At 39.5% G+C, this 13,877-nt stretch overlaps 1 long non-coding RNA gene across 1 annotated transcript; it reads left to right on the top strand.

The window, feature by feature from the left end:
- Positions 1–788: 788 nt before the first annotated feature.
- Positions 789–5,759, top strand: LOC137255631 (uncharacterized). The gene is made up of 4 exons (XR_010954525.1): positions 789–938; positions 1,089–1,158; positions 3,682–3,747; positions 5,589–5,759. It is a non-coding gene; the product is annotated as an uncharacterized lncRNA (long non-coding RNA).
- Positions 5,760–13,877: the final 8,118 nt, after the last annotated feature.

Below are 13,877 nucleotides of genomic sequence, written 5' to 3'. Positions count from 1 at the left end.
GATCGCGGTTAAGTGTGAAAGTGCGTGTGAGTGAGTGAGTGAGTGAGTGAGTGAGTGAGTGTGTGTGTGTGGTATGCTTTTGGATCAATGGCAATGCAGAAACGCATGTGACAGTTAGCGTGGAAAAACGAGCAGGCTTAAAAAGCTTCTATATTCAGTTGACATGTGTTAGCAAACGACTTGCGTAGAAAGAACATATGCTAATTACACTTTGATATACATCCATCACAGGACAGCAGATTATGCCTATCGTACACATGTCACGTACAGTGAATGCCGTATAAATATTTATATGATATCATGAGGCACACTAACCCAACATTTGTGACACAGGTTTCCAACGTAGGTATTCACCTTTCTCAAAATGTCACCATAAGCTATGAAACAATTCATAAAACGGTTTAAAAACCTCCGGTGACGTCAATATAGTGCCTGTATCATTATACGCCATAAATTCCCACGGAACTGTCTCATAACAGTGATTATCACACACTCCCTGGGGTTGCAAACCTCCCTTACTGGGTTATTACATGTTTTCAAGGTCTTGTGGTGTCTTTGTGTCACATTATAGACTTTGATGTTCTATGTTTACAGACAAACACACGCTTTAAATTTGAAAGAAACTGATAGAACACTTTTCATTGCAAAAGAGGTTCCAAACAAAGACATTTTCCTAAGATCCAGTATTTTAGCTACATGAGAGGTAAATATCGACTAGCACAGAAAGCTTTCAGTAATAGTCAAACAAGTATTGACTATATAACGAGGCAGATGGCGATTCGCAGCACAAAGTGGGATCGAATTCTAATACATTCAAGAGGTATTTAAGAACGAAATATTTACACACAAACACACCCACACCAGACTTGTTGATCACGTCGACAATTCGTGAAGGTTCAAATAGACGCTGAAGAAGGCTTGTGAAGACTAAATTGTCCGTAAGTATGCACTGAATTGCATTGCATTGCATTGCAATGTATGCATGTATGTATGGATGGATGGATGTGTGTGTGCGTGCGTGCGCGCGCGCGTGTGTGGTAACGGTTAACAACGTATATCATTTCAACAAACAAATTTCTTTCTTTCAGACGACCATGCGGACTGGGATTATGATGTCTCTACTGATGCTTGTAACGCTGCTCGCGCTTGGCGTGGAAGGTACGTTATCTCACGTTATCTCTTTTGCTTGGTTACCGTACTCTCACGAATAGTCTGGTAAAAATGAAAATAAGAGATGAGTAGAGAACTACAAGGACGTATCGAGGAATGGTAATGCGTAGACAAGACAAGGAGAACTGATTGTAACATGACAATCAACAGATTATGTTGGTGTTGGTGTTCTTCAATGGCTCAACAACCATGGACGACGAAAGAGTGTCTTGTCATTGAGCGTTTAAGGTGATTTGAGGAATAGTTGATTATGCATTCAAGATGATATGGATCGAATCAATTATACCAATGACGATTCCTGGTCTTGTCCACTCCTCCTGCAGCACCTACCCAAGTTCGGCTGACGGAGATCGTTGCCTTTGACGTCAGGGCATATGTAAACATCTTCCAAACATTAAACGTTTTAAACGTGATTTACAGGTAAAGGGCCTACATTCTGATACTGTTTTGATGGTCCCTTTTCCTTATGTACGATCCCCATCTTCAGCTGTCCTGTGTCCCAAGTTAAGAATAAGTATGATTCGACACCGTAAACGTATTATTCCAGGAACAAGTTGCACCCCTTGTACTTACCACGTGTTTCAATTTGTGAATATTATTTTGAAATATATTACATCTGTTTGACGTCTTGTATGTAATCGTGTCTTGATAAGAAGAACCAACTGACTCTCTTGTCGTTCGGTGAGCATGTCGAAATCCGCTTTTGTGGAGCTACGGGTAGCCCGATATGCTAGGACCAAGGCTTCGAGGTGTCGCTGCAGATGATTAACACGTTACTACATGGCTGAAATAATGCCGATGTGACGTTAAGTCCAACTCAAGTTAACTCAGCCCACTACAAGTCAGATCGATATATCACGTTTACTAACTTGGAGATGAGTGAGTGAGTGAGTGAGTGAACTTAGTTTTACGCCGCGCTCAGCAATATCCCAGCCATATGGCGGCGGTCTGTAAATAATCGAGTCTGGACAAGACAATCCAGGTATCAACAACATAAGCATCGAGGAACCAATGACGGTTGTCAACCACGTCATCCAGCCTGACCACCCGATCCCGTTAGTCGCCTCTTACAACAAGCATAGTCGCCTTTCATGGCAAGCATAGGTTGGTGAAGGCCTTTTCTACCCCGGGACCTTCACGGGTCACTTGGAGATGATAGCGGCCTGAAACATGAATATCCTAAATAGCACCACCTGTTGTGCTGGTTGATCTCGTTTTATGGATTAATCAACTCGTTATTTTGGCCATAAATGAAAAGCAACACTTGAAGTATTTCAATGAGTAACTGTCACAACTTAATCGCGAATTATATCCATATGGCCATGGCCACGTGTATCGGACCCAATATTTCATATATTCCATTTTCATGTCCTCATGACTTATATCTTTGTGTACACTTGATACACAAACATTTCAACCGATCTTCATGTGATGTATATCTGCACCCAGAGGAGGTCCAATCAGTGCCTCTGCATAAAATGTGAATGAATGAGGTTTTACACCGCAGTTAGTAATAATCAACAGATGTTGGTGAACACAAACAGAGTTCAAACGTTGCACCATGGGGTGAAAACGCCACTATAGTCTGCAAAGAAAAGGTACCAATGAATTTCAGTCTAAACAAAGAAAGTGAAATGAAGATTGCGATTCCTCATGATTTTACATTGCCAACTGAACATTTAAATCTCAGAATTTTATTCAACTTTGGATGAAATATGTTTAACGAACGATCATCTTTTCAGATCGCGTTTTGTCTGTATAACAAGGGAGTATGCACATTAAATGAAACACCGATAACTAGCACTGTTGGTCTAAGTTCACGCTCATCACATGTCGCAAGTGCATTTGTTTCATTGTTCCAGCTACGGCGCTTACCCCCTTGTGATACAAACCAGTAAAAACGATTTAATTAATTGTTGTAAACAGTTTTACTCCAGCAATATTCAGGATATACATCAGACCTAAAAAGTGTAACTCATTGCATGAAATAGTGTGATGTTTTCCTTCATTTTCTACATAAAGTTCTGATTTGTTGTATATCCACTGGCGGCAGAAGCCGTGAACTATGATATTGGCATGTTGCACACATTTCTCTTTACCATACCTCACACATGAAAGTAGTTTTCTGGTTGGATGAGCGCTCTCCTATTAATTGCAATGTACCAGCTTACATGTAAGTAATATTTTCTATGTGAACCGCCGGGACTGCCAAACTTTGGTACTTCGTGTTAGCAATTCTTTATCTCGAATAACTGAGTCATTGTATGGTGTACGGAAATTACCGATGCTTTGTTAATGCAAATCAATGGAAGGGACATAATTCTAATTTTGTTTTCTTGTCATCTGCTAGTTTATGTCTGAAAACCTAGCATTTCCTAATTGCTTAACTACGGTTCTCCTTATTGTGACACAATGCCCGTGCTATTAACAGTTCAAAATAAACAGTGAAATGTTCGATAAGATAGATACCTTGATCGACAAGAGCATACAGGATGTGTTTATGTTTTTCAGGGGTCTGTACCCCGGAGTGCACTCACGGACAAATATGCAAGAGCGTGGAAGGTGTTGAAGTGTGCGGTATGTATTTGAAATTAAAGACTGAACCTGACGATTTCCTAATTGAAACAAGTGGTCTTGAAATATCAGTGATCAAACAATCACGCACGAGTGTCGTAAACATACTATGACATTCAAATCCATTGTTATAAATTAATAACAGCACCATATAAGTCGTCAACAAAAGAAAATGTTTGCAAAGTATACTGAAAAGCAAAGGAAACGCAAGTTTCGAAAAAAATGAAATCTAATTTTTAAAAAAGCGTTTATGTTTATGTCTTCAATTTAAAATCTTGACCAAAATACAGAGTTGCATTTCTTTTGCTGTTCAGTATAATTGCTGATCCAGTACTGTAGAAATTAAGACCAGGGCAAATTCAATGACAGCTAAGTCACAATGGCAGTATAAAGTTCATTCGCCCCACAGAGGCTACTCCTGACATATCTTCCTACTTAACCTCTGTTCTAATACGGCCAAATTTCCCGACCCTCGTAAAATACCCTAGAGGTCAAAATTAGCAAAGCGAATTATCTCCCTTCTTTGTATCCAATCCGATCACGTGTTACGTCGGCTTTGATCCAACATGGCGGCCAAAATCAAGTTAGTTGATCAACGTGCGAAGGACGGATTCCGTATTTCGATAAGATGCTTTTGTTGACATGACGCTTGAGACATTTAATGACTAGATTTTCCGTTGTCAAAGGGGTGGAGACTCCATAACATGACTGGGTTCTGTCTAGACGAAACGCTTGCGCATCGCACTGGGGAAGAGGTTCTAGTTTTCCCGAAGTATACGGAAATAACCGAGGCTTTGCGAATAATCACCTTTGAGACAACGTCACCGATTGCACAATTAAATCTGATTGCAACAACATCGAATCCAGATGACTCGCACCATGAAAGAGCCGTATTAGAATAGAGGTTACGTTTGAAGACATGACAGGATGGTGGAACCGTCGGTCTTCATACAATGCCAGATAATGGAGTTAGCTCTTTATATTTAGGAAGGACTGTATGAGAGATCAGTGATAATGAGGATATTTTATTCGCGCTCATATCATGCTATATTTACAACATGAGTGCCTAAATGTTGGTATTTCCCGAGCGAGAGCGAGTGTCGTAAACGTAGTATAACGTGGGATCGAGTATAATATTCTGTTTATTCCCGAAGTCGTCAAATTGAGGAAAATAAATTGAAATCTACTTTCAAACATAAGCGGTCTACCCGCTGTCGCCGCATGTGGAACACAACGTTGCAGAAGAAACGTGGCGTCATAACATTGTTCATGCCCTCACGTCACCATGACATAGCATTGTTCATGCCTAGGGCATCGTATGAAAAATATGAACCCTCATATTTAAGCCCTCGTGTGCATTACATTGCATTTGTGTTATGGACTGAATGAGTGAGTTTAGTGTTATCTCAAACTCAGCAACATTCCAACTGTATGACGGCAGTCTGTAAATATTCGGGTCTGGACAGACAATCCAGTGATCAACATCATGAGCATCCCAGATATTATCGCGGATAACCCAAACTGCCTGTGAGTTACTAGAAGGTTATAGTATTTGACTTATTCCACTGGGTACCCATTTTCTGCTGGGTGAACAGTGGCATGTTTGAACTAACTCATTGGACTAAGATGAGACCACATGTATCACATGTGCATTCTTGGGCAGGACCGAAGCCTTAGAAACACTCAGGGGTCAAGCTGCTGAACACGGCCACCCATCCAAGGACTCTCCGCGCCCAGTGTTGCTTAATTTTAACTGTTACTTTACTTAACAATGCCAGTAAAAATGGACACAGAATGTATAGGCGGTTGGTTGCACTGAATTATTCTTGGGATTTTCTTTACAGGCCCCGAAGGAGAAGGTGATGATGACAAAAATGGGTTTGGAAACCAGGGAGGCCATCCTCCGGGGAGGAAATGACACTGTCGAAGGTCTTCTTCTGTGCGACCAGAACCACCATAACCCTGATGGATCGGTTGATGCCAACATTGCTCTGATTAAACGAATTAAGCAGTGATTCCTGTGATGTTGTCTGTGATCACTATATGGGTTCTGACCACCACATACAGAAGAGTCACATGCACATGTACCCATGAAGGTCCGGGTTAGAATTCGTCTTCAGTAACCCATGTTTGTCACATGAGACGACTAACGGGATCGCTTGGTCAGGCTCCCTGACTTGGTTGACACATATCATCGTATTTCAGTTGCGCAGATCGGTGCTCATGCTGTTGATCAGTGGGTTGTCTGGACCAGACTCGATTATTTACAGACCGCCGCCATCTAGCTGGAATACTGTTGAATACGGTGATATTCTAAACTCATTCAACTACCCACGTGCACATGTTGTGTTTCAAATTCAGCGACATGTTGATTAAGTTCTCTAAAATGAAATTAGACTCGAAAGCGAAACGTTGTGACTTACAGCGTCAAATACGTTGTGTTAATCAGAGGTACATTTCATTTGAGACAAAATGATGCCGACTAATTGCACAAAAATGCAATTGACACAAAAGCAAATAAAGATAAAAGAATCAAACCAACGCCATATAGGTGGAATATTGCTGAGTGCGGCGTAAAACTAAACCCACTCATTCACAAAAAATGAGACGTTTTCTGTAGTCATAGATCTACATTTAAACACGCTTACATAATTATGTACAGAAAAACATAAATACTTAAATGAGTCTTAGTACAGCTTGCACAGTGACGTCACACAAGAAACGCATTGGGCTAGCATTCCTGCGCCAATCAGAAATAGTTGGCGGACAACGTCACAAAGGATGCGCCGGTAACCTTGTGACCATTAATTCTCTAACAATAGAGAATAAACGCTTACGGTGAACTTTGAAGTTAAAGGCTGTGGGTCAGTCTTGAGGTTAAAGCGTTCACTCGTCATGCCGAACATCCGGGCTTGATTCCTCATAAGGGGTAATGTGTGAAACCGATTTCTGGTGTCCCCAAAGCGGCATAAAACAATACTCACTCATTTAGAGTGGCCAGAGGCACCGATAGACATGTCACTTGAATCACGACGTGCTGGCTTGGTGTACACAACATCCGAAGCTGCTCTTGCCAAAACTATTTGAAAGCTGGATGAAGCCAGCATGTATTATGAAAAGACATACGTTGAACCGGCGCAGAGAAGTAGTCGGTGCACGTCCATTTGGTCTGTGAAAGGCAGAGCAGATGCAGACTAGTACACGTGCGGTACATGACGATGAAATTGATTCTCCATCTCCGCGTAGGAGTTTAATGAGACAGGCCACGCACTTCATCCATGCACTCCACTTGATCGAGGACAAATTGGGGCTCACAATGACAAGCACCAGCAGACGGTACTCAAACATGGTAATACAGGTCATTTGTCGAGTTGGTGCTCAACTTATCCTTGTTTGCCAGTAGTATTGTTGCCATCTTTGTTGCTAAACGACATACGCGTCGGTATTCTACCTTATAGCGTCGACCTGTCTGACGCCCTATTCATTCATCTCACTGATTAATTTAGAAGTTGATGAATGATAAGACAAGTATAATACTGCATGGATAGAAACTTCTTTATTGTGATGCGACGTTTCAGCACAGCTTCTTATGCTGTTGTCAAGCAAACGTAAAGTCATAAAGTACAGATTATTTTACTCTTTTTTCACTCTTGCTTGACAAAAGTTTTAAAACGTTATATCGAAACGTCGCATCATAATAAAATGAACATGTTGTATAATTATATAGTCTGGTTCATAATTATTGAGAATTTTTCTTCTTACTTTGAGCTATCCTAACACCTCAACTGATTCACTGATACTTAAAACTAAGTGATGGTATAAGGGAGGTAACTCATCTTGGCCTACTGAGTATAGTACAATTAGAGTTACCTCCCATGAATTTGTAGCAGACGTCATTTTCCTCAGCACTGTCAACAATGTCTGCTGAAGATAAAAGAAGGTTGATTTTTGAGTTGTGTAATCAAGGAATTGATGATGTAAATACATTGGCAGAGAGAACAGGAACTCCTCTTTCTACTGTGTATAGGATTAGGAAGAATTTTAAAGAGGGAAAGGATTTTGGGCACCAGAAAGGAGCAGGGAGACCCAGAAAATTGGACTTCTCAGATCGCGTCCGGCTGGGAATTTTAGCGTCTAAAAAGCAAAGGGCAAGCATCTCCAACATCAGGTATGAAATGATAGAAAGGGGGTCAACAGTTGTATCAAAATCTACAGTTAGAAGAAATTTGATTGATCTTGGATGGGAGAAAAAGACTGGAATTCCTTCTCCTCTCATGAAACAAAAACATAAAGACAGGCGTGTTGAGTGGTGTTTGGCACATGAAAACTTTGACTGGGAAAATGTGATTTTTACTGATGAAAGCTCAATATGGGTATATCCCAATAATGTGAAAATAGGGACAAAGTCTGCGTCAGCACCGTTGTATCGACGACCTAAATACAGCCCAAAGTTTCATGTATGGGGAGGGATCTCCTTATTAGGAACGACCCCGCTGTGTGTGTTTGAGGGAAATCTGGCAAGTCAACGCTACACTAACATATTAGATAACTTTCTCCTTCCAAGTGCACATGTGTTTTATGGAAATGACTGGATTTTGCAGCAAGATAATGATCCTAAACACACCGCAAAACATGCCAAGCAGTGGTTTCAGGAGAAAAATGTGACTGCATTACCATTTCCTGCATATAGTCCTGACTTAAATCCCATTGAGAACATTTGGGGGATGATGAAGGAATGTGTGAATCAAAAGGGGTTGACAAAAATTGAAGACATGAAGACAGAAGTGGTCCGATACTGGGACAGCATAACTCACGAGACACTAACCTCTCTGATAGGAAGTATGCCTACCCGTCTTAGACTGTGCCGTGAAGCTCAAGGAGACTTGATGAAATATTAAATTGTTACCTACACAACATGAAAAGGTCAGTTCACTTTCACAATACATTCAATTTTATCTGATTTGTTCTCGTTTAATAATATGAAATGCTTTAGCTATTCTCAATAATTTTGAACCATACTGTATATCTGAAACCAGCATTATGGGGACCGTATGTTTAAAAAAAACAGCATTAGGGAGACCACGCGTATGTTCTGTTATAAAGTAACGTTTATTGACTATAATGGTGTATTTTGTAACTGTACATCATCTTAACAAACTTTAAGAAAAAGATGATGCAAAAAATCGTATAAAATAAAGGATATACGTGTTTTTCGATCTCCTTGCAGAACACACATGCAGAAAAAGTATAAGGGAGACCGGAAAATATTATATCTGGAACCAGCCTGAGAAAGTAAGAAAGAATATATATATATATATATATATATATATATATATATATATATATATATATATATATATGGTTGCGTCGAAGATGAATTTCTCCATTAAGTTGGGGGAACTAACTGCATGTCTTATGTCATGCAGGTCAACTTCACGAGGATCATGCATCAAATTGCTGAAATGCATGCGCAAATATCTTGTATGTGAACAGCTGCATTTTGATGTAAAGTTTCGTGAAATGTTGCTTGCTGTTTAAACAGAAACTTGAAAGAGTATGAAATATTTTGCAAAGTGTGCTTGAGGACAGTTGACTGAAGTAAGGGGCTGCATGTATATTAGTGAGCCTTAATTTTAGATGAGTAGTATATGTGCATATCTTGGCAGAAAGTGTATATATAATACTTCTGGAATTACATAACTAATTTTACAGCACTACACTTATTATAAATATATACATATTATAACTATTCTCTCTCTCTCTCTCTCTCTCTCTCTCACACACACACTGCCCTATGACAGTTTCTGACTAAGGATTTAACAAAACAAATCAAGATATTCTTATCATTATCTTACATTCAATGAAACGAAATTCTCAAGCATCCGAGAAGCTAATTTCGGCTGTTTTGTATAGTACATATGACTGAGCTGAAAAACCAAAGTGATTTCTTGGGGTTTATTTTTTGCGTTAGTACGTGTGCCTATGTGTGAGTGAGTGTGTGTCTGTTGGTGCCTGAAAAAAAACGTGGATATGTCATTGTGACCTGTTATGTATTCTATGTATAACCTGACTCTTCGATTTCGAGGTTGAGTAAATAATACATGTATTTCCGACGTAAGCGAAACGGTTCTCATACGACATTAACTATGATTTATTTTGCAACACATGTTTCAGCAAAATGCTTGGGCTATTGAACGGTATCTAAGGAGCTGACTGAAATCTCGGTATTGCCTTCTCTTGTATAATGGATTTGAATATGAAACCACTGCACTTGGTAACATAATATTCTCTACATTGAAAAGAAGTAAAATCTGTGGGCTTGGATCGTCGCCCAAAGCAGCTGTTGCACCAACTGCAATTTTCTCCGGCATCAACAGTCTTGTTGATCGGACTGGACTGTACCAACGGCCCTGTCACGTTGAACTTGCTAAATGTAGTATGGTAAAATATTAATATGATTGGAAATTCCTGAAATAGTTTACAACACCATGGTGGTATAAACAGTTGGCAAATTTTACGTATCTTGCGAATATAGAGTGTTTCCTTCTAAATGCAGATTTAGTTCAGAGTATCACTTCATAGTTACAGGAACAGTTGTATATCTCTATCTATCTATCTATCTATCTATCTATCTATCTATCTATCTATCTATCTCTCTCTCTCTCTCTCTCTCTCTCTGTGTGAGTGTGTGTGTGTGTGTTATACTTCTGGAATTAAATAACCGGTCTTGGTGCAACAAAGACAAACAGGCAGAAACAGACAGACACACAGACAGAAAGGCGGTAGGCAGGCAGGCAGGGCACGAACGCGCGCACACACACACTCACACACACACTCGCTCTCACAGAAACTCGCTCTCACACACAAACTCACACACACTCACACATACACTCACTCACACACACACACTCACTCATAATGCTTGTACTAGTATATTATATAGGAACATATAATAAGTAGTATTAAGCCACATATTTGCTTTGCAACTATGTTGTGAGTTTCAAAAAGAATTACATTTTTTGACGCACATGATGCCACAGATTTCCAAAGAACAGAAGCTACTGCTCTCGGCACCACTGGCATGCACCGTTTACTGTTTACATCCTCGCTTTACAGGCTCGCGATTGTTTATAGTATAATGATAATAGTGAATTTAATTTCAAGTCTGTACCCTGGTTTTCATAATCGTTCAATAATTACACAATTTCTTCAAACTGCATATAACACATGATAATATACTACAGACTTCTATCGATGTGATTGAACGGACGATGCAAGCATGTGATTTGTACTGACCATTCCAAGAATATGAAGAATGATGATTTGTTTTTTGTTTAATCATTTACGTTGCAGCTCCCTTATCCGACCATTTACGTACAAAGTCCTTCATTCGATTACTTGCATTATTTACAAACCCTTTTTTTAATCATTAACTTCACATGTACTTTATTCGATCATTTACACGGCAGCTCCTTTATTCGACCATATACGTACGTGCTTTATTTTGGCTACATGAGAGGTAAATATCGACTAGCACAGAAAACTTTCAGTAACAGGTAAACAAGTATTGATTATATAATGAGGCAGATGGCGATTCGCAGTACAAAGTGGGATTGTACGTTCTAATACATTCAAGAGGCATTTAAAAACGAAATATTTACTTATGAATTGAGAAAATATTGTTAGTATCACTTACTGAAACGAACATATTTCTAAACTAAACACAACTATTATAAACTATCAACAGTCCTTTACATTATCTATCTATCTTAAGCAGTACCTGCGTTTCGCTTTTCACCTAAAAATGAACAATGGAAAATGACTATTGATTCATGCGAAACTGCATGCATTAAACAAACACACCCACACGAGACTTGTTGATCACGTCGACAATTCGTGCAGAAGCTGAAGATGTATGTATGTATGTATGTATGTATGTATGTATGTATGTATGTATGTATGTATGTATGTATGTATGTATGTATGTATGTATGTATGTATGTATGTATGTATGTATGTATGTATGCATGCACGTAAGGTGTAACGGACAGGAAAAATATATGATCTGAGGGTTATACTGCAATATATGAGTGGAAAATATGCACTGACTCCAGTGTTTGTTGGTAGGCTTTTAAATTTTAATCATAAAATATTTTATCAATGTTAATTCATCACCATTATGTAAACCAAAAAAAAAAAGAAATTATCAGGTTCACTGCATCTGTGTGATATTTTAATATGGTAATGATCTTTAGTGGATCAGTTTCAAATTTCCATTTGTCAGAAAATAAATTTGTCATTATGAGTAAAATTGCTGGGATCAGCTGTTCTAAAAATAGATGCTGTCTGACCATGTTTTGACATTTTGGCTTATATTTAAACACACTTTAAAAAAAGTAATCAGAAATCGTCATCTACATATATATATTTAGATAGTATATTTCATTAACGTCATTGTAGGTCATACCTGCAGCAAGTTTCTTGTTCATGTCGAAAACTATGTTACTTCTACGCAGCTGTTCTGGACATGGGGTAATGTACATGGTTTGCAGGCTAACAGTGCATCAACGAGTGCACCCAGCTCCACGACACGCCTCCCCTCTCCCCTAGTTTATATGAATCAACTCGTATTCTAGCCAAGGCTTACATCGAGTTGTCGAGCACACCTTGGTATGCGAAGTCGTCTAGTTATATGCCGGACTACCCTCTCTCCATAAATCGCAACCATTACAACGCACGGTTTCCTCCCTGCCAGAAATTAATGTCAGGTTTCGAAGTACTTGCACAATAGTCGTGATCTACTTTCACGGATGAACATGTTTCTCTCGCTCTCCATCTGTATTTCTGCCGCTTGGATATTTGTTCAAGGCGATGCTTTTGCTTCCTTGATTTGAAGCCGTGTTTCAATCGTGGCATCGCTACCGGAACAGAATCATTTGCTTTGCGGCAGTCGTAAAATAAATAATAGCATTCGATTTTTAAGTGATTAGTATATTTCGAGGGATATTAAGCGCCCATAATTACATGAAAATACTCATTCAGGATAAAATTTTAGTGAATATTATTTATTTGGGTTGTCGTTAATATGACCCGAATACGACAGTTTGAGCTGCGCAGAAGTTCAAAACGTGACTAGTTAACATCCTTAAAATACCACATTATCGATATCCGAAGCTCTCCATACTTATACATGTATGGAAATTATGTCCAAAGCTTCCAACATACAGTGCCGATACCAGAGGCGTGTTCAGAATCGCGAGCGTCCGCGAGCGCTCGATTCTGAACGCCTGTGGCCGGACGAGCGCCCGCGAACTATCCTCCCAGCCAAGCGAACAAAAAAGGCGATCACGTTTAATAGAAAAAAACCCCATTCAAATCATTGTCATTAGTTAGCATCCACCTGACGAATGGGCAAGGAATAACCAAGAAACGTTGTGCAAAGCATACAGAAGAAGTTGACATCCATAACATTTTGTCTTATACATGTTTAATGTCATTCCTTACCACTCGCCCTTTTCCGTAACCTCCAACAAGAAGACGGAAAGCTATTCGGTTTTTCCCGGAATAACACGAGTTGGTCACAAATGGTTTGATGAAAGCAAGCGCTCGCATCCGTTCAGGACCCACGGGAGCACTCGTGGGAGGGAAACGCGCGGTTCTGAACATGCCTCAGCATTCGGCTGCCATTCTAATCCCAGTTGATTTCAACAGTAAAAAACAAGCAATGAAATTATGTCCAAAGTATATCTTCAGTCGGTTTGTAATCTTGATGAAACATGAACCCTCTGGTTTTTATGTTCTTTAAGAATCTTTACCCCCGGGTCGCCCCTTTACCCTTCGGGTTGCGGGATTTTAAAACTCATAAAAACCCGAGGGCATCTTTTATCCTACAAACTGAAACTGTTGCCAAGGTTTGAAATTTTCACAAAACTGTACGCATCCAAATGATGCCATTATGGTTGGACTTCATGTGGTCAATGTTTTCAAAACTAACTACGGATTTAGCAGAGTTCCCCAAATGTTTCAGTGAAACATTAAGATATTCAAGAATTCCTGATTGTGAAATTTGGAGATGATCCTCCCAAAAGAAAAAGTCCCAAACAATGGTGGTACGAAATTACTGTTATAGCAGC

Source organism: Haliotis asinina, chromosome 11 (genome assembly GCF_037392515.1).
Source record: "Haliotis asinina isolate JCU_RB_2024 chromosome 11, JCU_Hal_asi_v2, whole genome shotgun sequence".
In the NCBI taxonomy this organism is placed as follows: domain Eukaryota; kingdom Metazoa; phylum Mollusca; class Gastropoda; order Lepetellida; family Haliotidae; genus Haliotis; species Haliotis asinina.
Note: the sequence above shows the minus strand (reverse complement) of the source record. Positions and strands in the feature narration are given on the sequence as shown.